Source organism: Ambystoma mexicanum, chromosome 6q (genome assembly GCF_040938575.1).
Source record: "Ambystoma mexicanum isolate Mex_15411 chromosome 6q, UKY_AmexF1_1, whole genome shotgun sequence".
In the NCBI taxonomy this organism is placed as follows: domain Eukaryota; kingdom Metazoa; phylum Chordata; class Amphibia; order Caudata; family Ambystomatidae; genus Ambystoma; species Ambystoma mexicanum.
The window spans coordinates 1,237,660,379-1,237,676,088 of NC_090937.1; positions in this window are offsets into that span (position 1 = coordinate 1,237,660,379).

The following is a 15,710-nucleotide window of genomic DNA, read 5'->3' on the forward strand; positions in this document are numbered from 1 at the left end:
AAAGAAAATGGGGGTGTTCTGAGGACGTTGTCCGTATTGTTCGCTGGCAAGTTGCATGTGTTATAAGAACACTCGCGGTGTCCTGAAATGTTCGAAAATAAACAAAATGGGGGTGTTCTGAGGACGTTCTCTGTATTGTGTGACTGCTTAGCTGTATGCAATGAGGGAATGGCACAGAGAGTGAAATGGAAATGGTAGAAGGGCTGTCCAAGAGTTACGCAGTACGCGGACACCGCGGCTGTCCGTGGACAGGGCGTGCTACATCCGGGGTTTTCCAGCAAATCTAGCATGGAAAGAAGACTGTAGGGATCAGCCAATCAGATGTTGAGGTTGTGGATTTGTGTTGAAAGAGACTGTGTGTAGTGAAGATGGCAGAAGAGGAGAAAGTCAGGGTGTTGGTGCTCGGAGATATGTGTGTGCATGGTTTACAACAGCATGCTCAATGCAGGCATGTTGCAAAGAATTTTGATGTTAAAGAAGTGGAGGTCGTGTGGAACACTGTGCCTGATTGCAATGTACAGGGAATTGTACAAGTTTGTGAAGATATGGGCAGGATCAATAGTCCCCATGTGGCAGTTTTGCACTATGGTGCTTTCCATTTGGGCTATGTCAGTGCCCCTACTTTGTTGGCAGATTTGGAACACTTGGTTCAAGCAGTAATGGACATCCTTCCAAATGCTAAAGTAATTTTTTCTGGATTACTACCTAGGGCAATATGGGACAATAGTTCAGTTTTTTGTCCTCAGCAAAACAATGCTAGGTGTGTAATCAACCGAGGCATGTGTGCCTTCATGCTTAGAGCTGGTATGTTCTTCTGTAATAATGAGAATATTGATTCCAGTAATGCTGTTTATTTTAAAGAAGATGGCATTTACTTATCTTTTATGGGAAATGCCATGCTGTTTTAGAATGTAAGGGTTGCTTTGGAGAAGGTTATGTGAAGATTTTAGGAGTAAAGTAAGAAAAAAAGAAAAAAAAATACGAAATAACAGGTGTCTGTCAAGCATCTGCAAAAAAAACAAAAAAAACAGCTCTTTTCAGAGCCATCCTCAAAGGGGAAATGGGGCACACTATTTAAATTTACATTCACCACGCTCAGATTTTCGATATGTCCGTGGACATGGCGGTAGTCCACGGACATCAAAATCACTAGCTAGGGGTTCAGTATGTTCTATGTTACATGTATTTAAAGTCAGGGATATTATGGTTAAGTTGTGCTACTAAAAACCTATGCAATTCAGTGAAAAAACTTTGTTAAAGGGACGTTATGGTTAAGTTTTGCTACTAAAAACCTATGCAATTCAGTGAAAAAACTTTGTTAAAGGGACGTTATGGTTCAAAGTAAAACCAAAAAACCCCTGAAATTCAGCAGTTATGGTAAGATAAGCAACCATAACTCGCGCCACCGTGCACTGCTAACACTAACACCCAGGACATCAAAGATGACATCACAAATGCCATTATTGACATCACTGATGACATCACATGTGCATTTACTTTTCATGTAAACTCTGTACAAGGGATTCTTATAATGCTGACCAAAAACTGTCAAGGATCATTGGGATAAATATCATGAGCTAATTAGTGCATTAAGCAATGCATTGATAAAAATAGCATTCTATTATGAAGTTCTATCCAGTATACTAAGCTACTCATGCAGAAACATAGGCAGTGTGTGCAGCATACATGATGAAGGTGCCATATTCATAATCTTGCCATGTTGAATAGTGAAATGATAACTGCTTTCTTATTAGAGTTTTGCATACTGTGAAACATGTAATACGTAGATAATAAAACCCACTTAATACATAATTATTACAGACAAAACACAAAGAGACAACAACACATACAAATATGACTATATACAGGGACAGTGAAGTAAAAAGAAGTAGTAGCAGAAAGAGTTCTTAATCTAACTGATTGTCTTTATGCAGAGAAACTATTGCTCTGTTTCAAAGCTGCTACTTACCATATGTATGTGTATCACATGATGTGACTGCACCCAAAGGAAAGGAGAGTGAGTATAATGTATACAAATATGAGCATATACAGGGAAGGTAGAGTAATAAAAATAAAACTATGAGAAAGTGCTGATAACCCTAATGATTATCTTCATGCACAGAAAGGATTGATCTCTTTCAAGCCTGTGTCTTCCGCTATGTATATGTTTCATATGATGTGACTTGACCCTAACTCTGCAAATATAGTACCTTTTCAATTTTTACTTCCTGACTGTTACTGAAGAAAACTATGTGGCCTAGATATGTCAGTAAAGGGAAAAAGGGAGAGCCAGACATATGATGTCATCAGTGATGTCATCAATGACATTTGTGATGTCCTGGGTGTTAGTGTTAGCAGTGCACGGTGGCACGATTTATGGTTGCTTATCTTACCATAACTGCCGAATTTCAGGGGTTTTTTGGTTTTACTTTGAACCATAACGTCCCTTTAACAAAGTTTTTTCCTCTATTGCATAGGTTTTTAGTAGCGCAACTTAACCATAACGTCCCTTTAACAAAGTTTTTTTACTGAATATATATATATATATATATATTCACTGAAAAAAACTTTGTTAAAGGGATGGTTAAGCTGGACTAATAAAAACGTATGAAATTCAATGAAAAAAACTTTGTTAAGGGACATTATGGTTGAGTTGCACTATTACAAACCTATTAAATTCATTAAAACATTTTTGTTAAAAGGACATTATGGTTACAAGTAAAATCGAAAACCCCTGAAATTCGCCAGTTATGGTAAGCTAAGCAACCATAACTCGCGCCACCACCCTGCACTGCTAAGATTAACACCCAGGACATCAAAGATGACATCACAAATATCATTGATGACATCACATGTGCATTTACTTTTCATACTTTCATACAAAGTTTTTTCATTGAATTTCATAGGTTTTTTTTAGTCCAACTTAACCATAATGTCCATTTAACAAAGTTTTTTCAGTGAATTTCATAGGTTTTTATTAGTGCAACTTAACCATAACGTCCCCTTATCAAAGTTTTTTCCTTGAATTTCATAGTTTTTTTAGTGCAACTTAACCATAACGTCCCTTTAACAATGTGTTTTCATGGAATTTCATAGGATTTTATTAGTGCAACTTAACCATAACGTCCCTTTAACAAAGTTATTTCATTGAATTTCTTTTACCAGTGTATGCTATTTTCCAACAAATTACTAATATCATACTTACCAAATATAACAATATGTGTGTCCAATTTACAAAGTGTCACCTTAAAACTCTGCCATTTCCCACCTTCTAGAATAATTTTTAACACTTCTACACACTTTTTGCAACTATTTCAACTTGTTTTGCATCCGTAGATGTATACAAACATCTGACTTCATTGCGGACCTTCTGGACAGTGCCACATGGCGTGCAGACTGATGACGTGTCCGAGAACCCGTCCACACTTCAAGATAAGATCCTTGCTTCGCGGACAGTTCGGAACTGCATTTTCTACTTCTGTAGGAACTTTCAACTTCAACATTTTCCTTGCACATCTCCAACAGCTATTCCTACTCATTATCCATTAACAATCTAGTACACATTACATACTTTTAGCAAAACTGCTATTGATCTTAAAATGGCATCTACTATTGCCATCCCTTCTCCCCAAGCGCCACCACCACTGCTGTAATCAAGGAGCATAAGAAACACTGCCCTCTACCTTAGAAATAACACATGTGCAACGTTTTCCCCTGCCCACCTGCCCCTCCCTATTAGTGTTTGGTGTTTCTTCCCTCATTTCCCTCCCCACCTTTCATTCTTAGCTCTCCTGCCAAAAAAAGAAATTCATCCAAAAACAACAAAAGAAATGTTCCTTTACGAACCATTGTGCACAGTTAAAAAATAGAACTAAAAAAAACATATAGACTCCATCTACTTTACATTTCTCAGTAAAGTACATAGACTCAATAAGATTTTCCAATATTTCCATTTGCATTTTGTGTTATGCTAATTGGAATATTGTGGTGTTCATCAATGGTGGATACCAGCCCAGCAGCCCAAGTTATCAGCCCAAGCAAAGCAAGGGTGCATAACGAGGTCTCTGGACCATTATCCCCTCATTCAAGCCCCTGTAATGAGGGATGAAGGCCATTCGCACCCTAGGTTCCCAAAGCGGGAACCCAGGGTGCCAGAAAAGGATTTTCCAAGATGGCTCCATACAGGGCCCCTCTTCGCTTTCCATGGCAGCCTGCAGAAGGTGAAGAGAAAACCCAATGACCATATTACTACGAGCACATTTTTCTTCCCTTTCAAACCTATCCCAATTTCGAACAACTTTACCACAAAGCCCGTCCCAGGTGGACATGGCCACATTAACCCCATGTGTTGTCCCTCATGGTCATGGCCAGTAGCCAGATTGTCCGGATCATGACTTATTCCATGACCCGGACAATCTGGCCACTGCCCATGGCTACCGGCTATACCTCAGTCACAAAAAAGGTATATCACTATTTTTTGTACCGACATTATGACACTTGTTCAATAAAACAGGGCACATTTGCAAAACCATGCTTTCCGATCCTTGCCAATGCTCCTTTCCACAAGTTTGCTGGAAATCTACACATGCTTTATTTTTTCAAAAGTGTCAAATGTATGCACATACAATAGTCCTATAACCTAGCCTCCACTTGACAAAATCGACATAGACTTTATGAAAACATTTATATCTAGATCTAAAATCTTTTTGCAAACTTTTGTGTGGATTTGTCAAATTGCACCACATTTATAAGCCTTTACAATATTTTGGGACTCTCCCTCTAATTTTGCCCCTGCTGACAAATTCCCACCAAACATTACAGAAACATGTATATCTAGATCTATAATGTTTTTGCACACCTTTGTGTACATTCGTTAAATGGCACCCCATTAATAAACCTTTATATTGTTTTGGGACCCCCTCTATAATTTCACCCCCTCTTGACAGAATCCCACCAAACTTTGCAGACTAATTCGGAAACAGATTATAAGTGCACATTTTCATGCAGTTCAATTAAGTGGCGCCAAAGTTATAAGCCATCCAAGAACTGCTTTTCACCAACCCTGTAATGCAGAGGTGTCTGCGAACCTCACAGGACTGTGCGCGGACATCCAAACTGTTTGCAGATTTTCGCAGCAAAAAACACCATTTTTTTTTTACTCTTGGAGCCATGTCCCATACCATCCTCATCACCCCTCAACTTCCCAGAGATTATTTGATAAATTTGGCAAGTGAAAATGTGTGTTTTTTTATATGTTTTTACCGCGATGTCTGTGGACAGTGGCCGCTGTTTGCGAATCCAAGATGGCGGGTGCATCGAGAAAATTTGACGCACCTCACGCTTCACTCCAACCAATCAGGGAGCATGTCACATGTCTGCGGTCATGACATAAGCCAATTGGCCAATCAGTGTCCTGTCTGCGGAGCGAACAGGGAAGTGTGTCCGCGGAGCAGACATAGATATCACACATTTTTTAGACATACTTTTTGGTTGTTTTAAAAAAAACTACTGGACGGATTTTCACCAAATTTACAAAAGCACGCTTTCAGGACCAAGCCGCTGCTCCTACCACAAATTTGGTGAAAATCCATCCTGCGGTTTGGGCTGTAGGCGCAACAGACATGTTTTCTCCATTCAGTCTATGGGAAAAAACGAAATGTTGGGATCCCCCTATAACTTTGCCCCCCATGGACCAAATGTCAACAAACTTTACAAAGAAATCCAGAGCGGGCCATATACTTTTTTTGCTAAGTTTGGTGAGGATTCATCCAGGAGGAGCGAATTTACCAAATGTCAACAAACTTTACAAAGAAATCCAGAGCGGGCCATATACTTTTTTTGCTGAGTTTGGTGAGGATTCATCCAGGAGGAGAGAATTTATAAGCTGCTCAAAAAGTGCTCTTCCTATGGGTTTAGTAACTTAACCATAACTACATGGCCGCTAACACAGGCCATGTAATATATATCCACAACCCTGAAGAAAAACTTTTTATAGGGACGTAATGGTTAAGTTGCACTAATAAAAACCTATGAAATTCAATTAAAAAACATTCTTAAAGTGTGCCCATGACCTCCTTGTGTATTAAATAGCAACAATTGAAAGGGTGAACAAACGTTTCAGTTTTGGGGAGTTGTGAATTAAAACTTACATGAGCCAATTCAAACAGGTTACTGTTTGCATGCACATGCCTTAACACATAGCCTTGTACTAGTCGGCGCTTGTCTATGTGCCAAGTGGTCTCTATATGGTTAACAGATTCACTATCTCACACCTGCATGGTAGGGGTTGGTGGAGTGCAAAGGTATATTGATTGTTATGTATCTATTAACTTTCTCTGGTAGCATTCTTTTCTTGATGCTGGAGAAAATCAAACGTTTAACCATACTTGCATTATGTGAAATGGTTCTATTGAGAAATGAGTTATGTGTATTAAAGAAGCCAACTCTTAGTAGAATGTTAGAATGGCCAGCGTCTTTTAGATTACCACAATATTTAGAGTAAGACGTCAGGATTGAAAGTGGATGCCTTTGTAAAATTATAATTGTGAGATTTATATAGTCTGGTAAAATGTTGTTTTGTATAAATTATAAATTGGGATAGGTATACAGCACTGTGGTGTGCTCCAGGGAACATCTAGACCTTGTTGTTTGAAAATATTGCCAAGTCACATCTGCTGAGCCAATATCCAACTATTAGAATACTCTACCACCTAGGATCCTATTCAAAATGGCTGAATCACCTACAAGGCTACCATGGCTGGCTACCATGGCTGAAACACCACTGTACCTTATGGCAAAGTTAAAGGCCTCTGGTGGGCCGTGGTATATGTGCAGTAGGACCATTGCCAGGCGTAAGAATATATGGGCCATAAGGATAAATCTAGTCAGCAATAATTTTCCAGCTATGCTTTCTGGACTGTTCCCTCTCTCCACCCATTACAGAAAGAGCAGGAAATCTGGCTATGTGCGTCACATCTGGGCATTATCTAGGCTCTGAGGCTACACACTACACAAGGCTGCAACTGTACAGTGTTAGTGTGTTAATTGGTGTGTGTGCTGCTTTACTTTGCCTGCCCCTCAACCATATTGCCTGTTAATGTTACCATAATCCTACTATACAGTGCTCAACTATTTTTGAATTACGTTTGCACTATGCAAAAAAAAAAAAAATAATAATAATAATAATAATAATAATATAAAGTGAAAGTAGTGAAAGTGTATTTGTACCCGAAATGGGAAATCAATAAAGAACATGGAGAAAAAGTCTTCAGCAGTCAAAATTGGGTCATACAACAAACAGCCTGCCAGCGCTCCCTGCCTGTCAACACCACAACAACCCTGCAAACAATGTCATGCTTCCCAAAAGTAGTGACGAAATCAAGTCTGGGTAAACACTAAAGCGACCATGTAATGTGTGATAAACAGGCATCTAGCACAAAAACCACTCAAACGGGTTGTATGAAATCACACTAAACAATCTGCCAGTGTCCAAAAACCACTACCATCCCTTCCTTCATAAAGGGTAATACCAATATTGAATGATGCTGTAATGAATAATGAATGTAGACCCATTGCTTGCTTGCATCATTAAGCGCGATGGTCTAGGATACAGGAAAGGAGGAACACAAATTGCATCCATCTAAAATTAAAAAGCGAAAAATGCCTTCCCCTGGCCAAAATTTGAAATCCATTTATATCCTATATATAATTTGCCATATCTCTCTTTAAAATTCAAAATACAATTAATTTCTGTTAAAACTCCTTCACTTCCAGTACACCAAAGATGTTCTGTAGATATTAAAATCTATCAGTCTAAGGGCAGTGAGAGGGTAATGACAATGTGAGAAATATTCTCTAAGGAAAATCCCTCTACCGATCTTAATCTAGGCAAAATAACCCTTTCAAATAAGTATTGCTTTTCTGATTATCTTTGTGTAAAAATGAATAAATATTACTAAGTGATATCAAGCCTGACCTGCAGGTTGAGCCTGCACTTTGCAAAGTAGATTAGACATAAAGCGCATCGGTAACTGCGTGCTGCTGCCAGTCCAGAGCTGAGTGTGCGCCATTATTCTCTTTTTTAGTTGCTACAGTAAACCTGCTGATTGAGACAAAAAATAAAATAAATAAATAAACCCTGGCCTGTTGATGTACCTTTTGGATGAATGTGTTCTGCTGGAATGGAGCCTAACTGTATTTCCTCTCTTCCCTTTGTTGTCAGCATTTTGGCTCTGAGGCGTGTTCTCTCATGCCAAGAATGAGGATATATCTTTCTAGCCTGTAATGAATTATTCTCTAACCCACTGTATTAACTCTGAAAATAGCAGGTTTCAAATATATGACTCTGACTTTCTGTATAACATGCATTTTATCCTCTGAGCTTCTCCCTTCTATACACTCGAAGAATGCTGAAATACTATATTTTCCAAATCACTGTTAAAGCGAAATATCATACAAAAGGAAAATGGAACTTAATATAGATTTTCTAATAGAAATGGGATAATTGCTTTCACTTGGCTTACTGTAAGTACCGAGCGCCTCCATTGAAGTGCCATTCTTCTAATGGTACTGACTGATCCTATGAGGCAGAAACGAATGCTGCAGCAACAAAACGCCACGATAACAGCCAACATCCGATTCCACGTAATTATATGTTTAAACAAAACACTGCACTGAGTTTGGTGTTCAATAATGTGAGTCTAAGGTGAGATTGAATGGAGTTTATACAATATTTGGATGATTACTTCTTGTGATTTATTTTCATACATCTTACCAGTCGACATGCATATTCTTGCTGCTAGATAAGGTATAATTTTGTTGATAAGATAGATGGTCTTCATGGAAACTCGTGCAGACTCCTCCAACTTCAGGAACCAAAATGTATTGTTAGTTGTGGTGCACAAGGAAAGGTAAATACATTAGATGATGGACTTCTTTGTATCGTGTGCATTGCACACCAGTGGTGTGCTATTCGTTCATAGCAGATATGCAGCTAACCCTGCACAATATGCAGGACATGCAGGCGAGGTTCTTGCAGTGCAGGTCTGCCCTCACTTCACATGTAATTTTCGCTCAGACACAGGGCCACTTACTACATTATTCATACATCAATCGAGGTGTGAAGATCTTTTGACATTTCTAGTCCTAAAACATGAACACAATGGAGCTCATTTTAGATTAAATCACAATTTGAGGCAGGAAACCGGTATGTTTGCACTCACTCGAAGCAATGTCCCCGTTGCCAAATTTTTGTTATTTGCACATGGGAGTGCAAATGTGGAGGGCAGAAGGCAGACCATGGTAGGGAACGTTTAAATGCAATTGTAATTGTAAACACTGTCTGACATGCCAGTATAGCAGGCAGCGTGTACAATGGAGTCCAACTGATTTATGCCGGCGCCTTAAGCCAGTGGGCTACATAGGCATCCCCAGTGTTGACACTGGCCTGCAAATGTATGCCAGCGCAAATGCTGAGCCATTTGCATTACAGAGAAGAAGGGAGGCAGCTTTAATGCATGTTGCGCTATTCTCTACCGTTCCACCATACAAATGAATGAGCTGTACCGTAAAGGACATGTGCAAAAGGTTTGCACAAGCCATGTACACATTTCCTTGCATTACGGCTCATGGAAAAAGAGGCTCGATGAGTGCATCTGATGGGTAGGACATTAATGATCAAACCTGGAACATGCAAGCATTTATTTTTCCGACGACTACTAAAAGTATAGAATCACAGACATATTGCAGAGTTCTATGGATGAGGGTTGCAGGACATGGCAAAATGATAGCCAAAAAGGCAGCCAGATTCCCCATACCTAAATTGCATACAACTATGATCTTTGCATAAGCAGGTTTAAGGGACGGTCATTCCAGGGTGTGCATTTGGGAGCACGTCCCTACATTAGGGGATTATTTCTGTATGGGATGATCATGCCAGCCATATTGCCCCATCACTTATGCATGAGATGCATGAGCAATGTATATAGCAGCCCTGCATTTTCCCAGCAAGGCAAGAACAAATTATACCCTTTTATATCAGATTACTCATGAAAAGTGTTTACGCAAGTTGAAAACATGACTGTAAATCGGCACATAAGGGGATTTAAATTCGTGACACAGAATGGGCTATTCAGGATATGTTTTAATCTGTTAAATCTGAAAGCACCACTAAGTCTATTATTTGTGTATTCAATGTAAACACATGTATAATCTGATAAGTAATGCCAAGCAAACTTCCCCAAAAATGGCATAAACATATTATTGTGTCACTTTTGAGGGTGTAACTCAGCAGTCCCCCGACCTCCGAGAAGAATTGTTATGTCCCCCTTCACCTAGCAGTCCTTCATGCCCTCCCTCTAACGGAGCACCCCAAAAAAGTATTTTAATAATAATTATTAGTTTTTAAATTTTCCAAAGCAACAGTTCTGGAAATAGAACAAAAGAAATGTTTAACATGTCTTGCAAGGGCCTGCCTGAACAAAAATCCAGTGTGGCATTCGATAGAGCCTCACACAGCCTCACACACTTCTGGCAAAATGGAACGCCATGAAAGGAAGATCCCAAGGAAAGCAGGGAGTGTCGTTCCACGTTCAAACCAGAGACAACAAGAGGAGCAGGACGCACCGTTCTCTGATGGAAGAGGGACTCTTACCTGCCAGACCCTGCTGTGACCCATGGAGAAATATAACTTGCACGACTCCCCCTTGACTTGGAACGCCCAGGAGAAGTCATGGGGGAATGTGTGGGATATATTGAGCCATTCAACGCATTTCCCCACATCACTGAGCTGCATTTGCACAAGAAACAGAAACCTGGCTGCTCTGGCTCCTGTGCGCACCAGGACCTCAAAACAGTGTTTTGGCAGCAACAGAAAAATTGCTGCACCATCTTGCCTCACACACTTCAGGCATAATGGAACAAGGGGACACACTGAAAAAGTATGCCAATGTGTTCTGAGACATAACTGGAATTAAGTGAAACATGCAGCACTGCATTGCTGAAAAAGCCAAAAATTCCCCTTCAGAATAAAACATTTTCACCCTTTCAAAATGCTGCTTTGGTGACAATTCTACCTGTCATGAAACCACTGTGAGTAAAAAGGCCCAGTCAAACCAACTAGCAGAGAAATCAAAAGCAACTTCATTTTTCCCTTGCACAGGAACAGGCGTTTATTTCTTGCAAAATGCATCCAGGTGCAGCAGTACAAAGAGACTTTTTACTCTCTGAGCAAGGTCAAGGATAAATGTATCTATACTTTAGAGAAGTCCAGCTTCAATGAAAATTACTACAGCTGCCAAGACAGTGACAATCTGAGGAGCTGCAAACCAAATTAAAGAAAGAAATAATAGCAGTTTTTAACACGTGGAAAAATGGGCTGTGCTGACTGAAGAGAAAAAAAATGACCTGTTTAAAACTCAATTGTTAATGAAATCTGCTTACTTAGGAATGTAAAGGAATTATGTTAGTGGTCACAATACACACATAGGATATATTCTGTCATAGGTTGGTTTAATTCAAGACCCAAAGTAAGAAATGAAACAGTTTAAAACACATAGGCTGGAGTTGCAAACTCTCAGGAAAACCTGTTATTCCAGTTGCTGGCCCTGAAACTGGTCCAAGGAAGGGAGATACACCCTAAATCCAGGACACGTGGGCGCAAAGTGCCAGCTTGAAAAACTTTGAATGGGATAGGACAATGAAAGTTCACATTATCATCAGACATTCGTCTGTGCCCCAGCCTGGGACAATAGCAGTCCTGGGACATTCACCTGTTAAGTGTGAAGTGGCCATAAAACCTTCAATTAAGACTGGAAACCCCTTGCCTGGAAGGAAATGACAGCTGTTTGCAGTTGAAGGAAGAAGAAAAAAAAGGATCAAGTAACAAAGGGACTGCCTTTTGTTTTAAAGATATTTTAAAGACTTTTATTTCTGTAGCAAGAATTAGCAGACATTGAAAAGTTTGCAGTTTTTAATCTAATTCTGTGGGCCATATTTCAAAACTTGGTAGAACTCAGTGCCGCATGGGGAACAGAAGTTACGAAATATGATAGATTCCCAGGAAAGTATTAATGTGGCAAACATAATATTTTGTACATACATCCCGGGTGACAATTCACATTTGTGTATAAAATTGTACAATTTTGGCCCAAATCTTTAATGTGTAAAACCACCAATAGGTATCAGAAAGGCGAAACTAGGTCGCATAGACAGGAAGTTTGGACTAATCTGTGCTGCACATCATATGTGACCTGTGTGTATTATTTGCCAAGAGATTGCAAGTGTATAAATGTATGTTTTTGGCAAAATCAGATTTTCAGAAAAGTAAATGTGGGAGTTGCTGGACATTGTAAACCTCACCTCATAAACCTGACATCATTCCCTTAGAAATCCAACCAACAGAGAGCAAGGCAGAGATTACTACCCTTGCCCAATCCTATTGTTAGGGGTGTGTGTAGTAAAGCCTGCCCCTGTCATATACTGTGATGATGTCACCTGGCATTATAAAAAAGAGCCCCTAACAACACACAAGGGGTGTCATTACAAGTTTGGAGGTAGCCACGCAGCTATTACCCACATGGCTACCCCCTTACCGGGAACCCGGTACCGGGTCTGGGTTCCTCAAATGAGGAATTACTGGGCCATTCTGACCTTGGAGGGCCCAGTAATTCCTCATTCAATGAACCTGGACCCGGTACATCCCCATTCCCATTCGAGCCCCCATAGGGCTCAATGGAAATCGGTAGGGTGCTAACAACGGGCCCATTAATAACAGGCCCATTGTTAGCACCCTGGTCTTCTCGGGGGACCCGCTAAGGACGCCTGAAAGCAGAACTCGTAATGTGGAGGTAAGGGGTTGACGGCTCCGGCACCTTTACCGGCACTGTTAACCCCTTACTGCCACACTCTTAATGACCCCCAAGGACACTGATCCCTGATTTCCTATGCCAGAGTTCTGTTCCTGTTTGTTTCAGCTTCAGCTAGGCCTCACTATTAAAATAATCCCCATAATCAAGGGAAACGCTGTGGTGTTTTTCACTGCCTGCTGCGGCCATCCTGCTCTCCTGATGCCCTATCTTATCCAGTAACCAGAAGTGCTATCCGGTACCGGTAACCAGTCCATGCCCAGCTGTTCCATGCCTGCTGATTTTGTCCGGCTGTCCTTTGTTAGACCAGATCCGTGTGGCGACTGAGCGCTGACTGTCCAAAATCCAAACTAAAGTAGACTGTGAGTATCAATAGGAACCATAGAAAAACATAGTATACCTTGCCTTGCCTTGTCCTTAGTTCCAATCTCTAAATCATCCTATCCTTATCCTGATAATTGTAATATTGTCAAAAAATCCTTCTTGAAAACCTGCTTTGATTTCTTGTGCTAGTGCCAACATCTTTAATAATTTTGGCTTGTAATATTCGAAGCTATTAATCCTGTTTTGAGTGATCGGACTGGGTCTGCCAGGGCGGGTGCGAGGTGCTAGGGTTGAACTCGCGAGTCAACCCCATAGCTTATTGTGTCTTAATCTGGTAGCCTAGCCCGAATGCCCCAGTGTAGAGTAAAACTATCTTGTCAAAACTGGTTTCTCTCCCTTTCTCAAACCTTCGTTTTCTCAAAAACGCACCTCACTAGATCTTGCATAACTCACTCAATTTACCAGCTGCAGACCTATTTTCACGTCCATATTGTACCTATGATCCATTGCTACAACCCAACACAAAAACCACATGAAGCCAGTTATTTACAATATTTCATCCGTTTTTATTAAAAATCGTTTGGTAAATTCAAGCAGGATTTGCAAAAGTGTGTTAATTTTACAACGTCTTATTTTGATTATAAACTGTTTTCAATCTTCCATTTAATTTCAAATTGTATGCTTTTGCTCAATCCTTTGCTTGTGATTGCTAGTATCTTTCCAGTGTTGCTCCAGTAAAGAATTTCATTTATTTCAAGATTTTACACACATTCATTGATTTATTCATCCATTTCCGAAATTCATTTTAACATTGCCAGGGTGTGAAATCCGTTTTTCTCTCTTGTTTGGGAAGCGAAGGTCGGATTTGAAGTCTGTTTCCTGTCTGTCATTCCTGATTAAATGCTGATTCTGTTTGTGGACTTATTTGTGGGTTGAGGGAACATTGCAGGGGGAAATTCTAACTCAAGTGCTATCTCACCTAAAATCAAAAAATGCTCCTATTCCCTGTTGTTTTGTATTTGTGTCAATAGAAGGTCAAACTAAGTGCATAGCTTACATTCATATTGTTCTTATCACCCCATTGGTGATTGCTGCCCCATATAAAAAATTATATGATTTCTTTTGAATCTTAAAATAAATAAATATTTTATTTTATCAACCAGCCTGGTTCATGCTCCATTGTGACCCTGGGTATTTGAAAAGGGGTTGCGATGTGAGTGGTGTATCATCTCAATATTGAATCTAATCTAACATAAGCATTTCAATCACGCTCTGCATACTAGGCCGAGACTATGGTGTGCGTCGCCTGAATAAAATCCTTAACACCTTGAACTTTTCTGTCTGTAACCCTTAACATTCGAGAGCTTTGTGGAATCCAGGAACAAGTTCACCCAGCACTAAGTGATACGTTTCTGAGTGTAAAATGTAAAATCACAAGCAGCAGGTTCAACATATATTTTATCAGCAGTTTTGACATGTCTGACACATGGTTAATGTTAGGGAGAATTCACTTCATCCTTAGGGACCCCCAGCTCTTTTACTGGACTTTAGGACTTTTGAATTTTAACTCTGGAGTGAGTGAGACCTTTTCTCTGGGTTTTACTCTGTGCATTGAGCTATGTTTGAGCCCTTTGTTAATGTTGCTGTTGACAGGCTTCAGCCCTGAAGCCTGCTTTTAGCTCCCGTGTGTATGGAAAGGCAGGATGTGAGGTAGGTTCCCAAAACTCCCCTGTCCTTTGACTCTAGGAATCCCTGAATGCAACCAGTCCTGATTGGTTGGCTTGCTGTCCTTTCAGTACAGCCACCCTGTCGCATGAATGGGAGGAACCTGCTTAAAAGGCAAGAGTTTTGGGGCTGGAGGCAGTGTCGACCACTGAGAGAAATATGACATGATATGATATTTATTTATGTTGTGCTCATACACAAGTGTTTCAGAGTGCAAATACCCAACAAAGAAACCATGAACAAGCTTGCTGCATCCTCCTGGACCTTTGAATTGCCCGTTGAAGCTGTGCTGCTGTGCTGAAAATCCTTTTTCAATTTGATAGAGAAGCTCCAGAAGGGACAACTTCTTCCCTTGGGTTAGTGGGACCAACTAACCCCGGTACGAACTTCACTGGACCATATTCCCTGACTGGCTCTACTTCTTCGCTGCTGCAAGAATGAGTGCCAGGGGTAGAGAAATCCGTAGTCGGGTGCAAATTCTGAAATACGGCCAGAAGCTACAGGAGGGCTGAAGGAAGCCCAACCGGTTTCTGAGATCCATGAAGGTACAGTTTACTAAGTGCTGAAACCCCAAAGTGCAGCTGAACTGAATAGAGCCCGTAGGTGGCGACAACTTCCCAACTACCGTTGCAGAAGCCCCCCAGATGTCCTCCCTCATGTCTCCACGACTGAGGCTCAGGAACACAGGGTCTGCATTGCTCTAACAGGACAGAATCCAGCTTGACCACTCTTATTCAAACCAGAGGTACTGTTTAGACTTGGGGTACTTACCTCACTGTCTTTTAGCTGTGCTTTTCT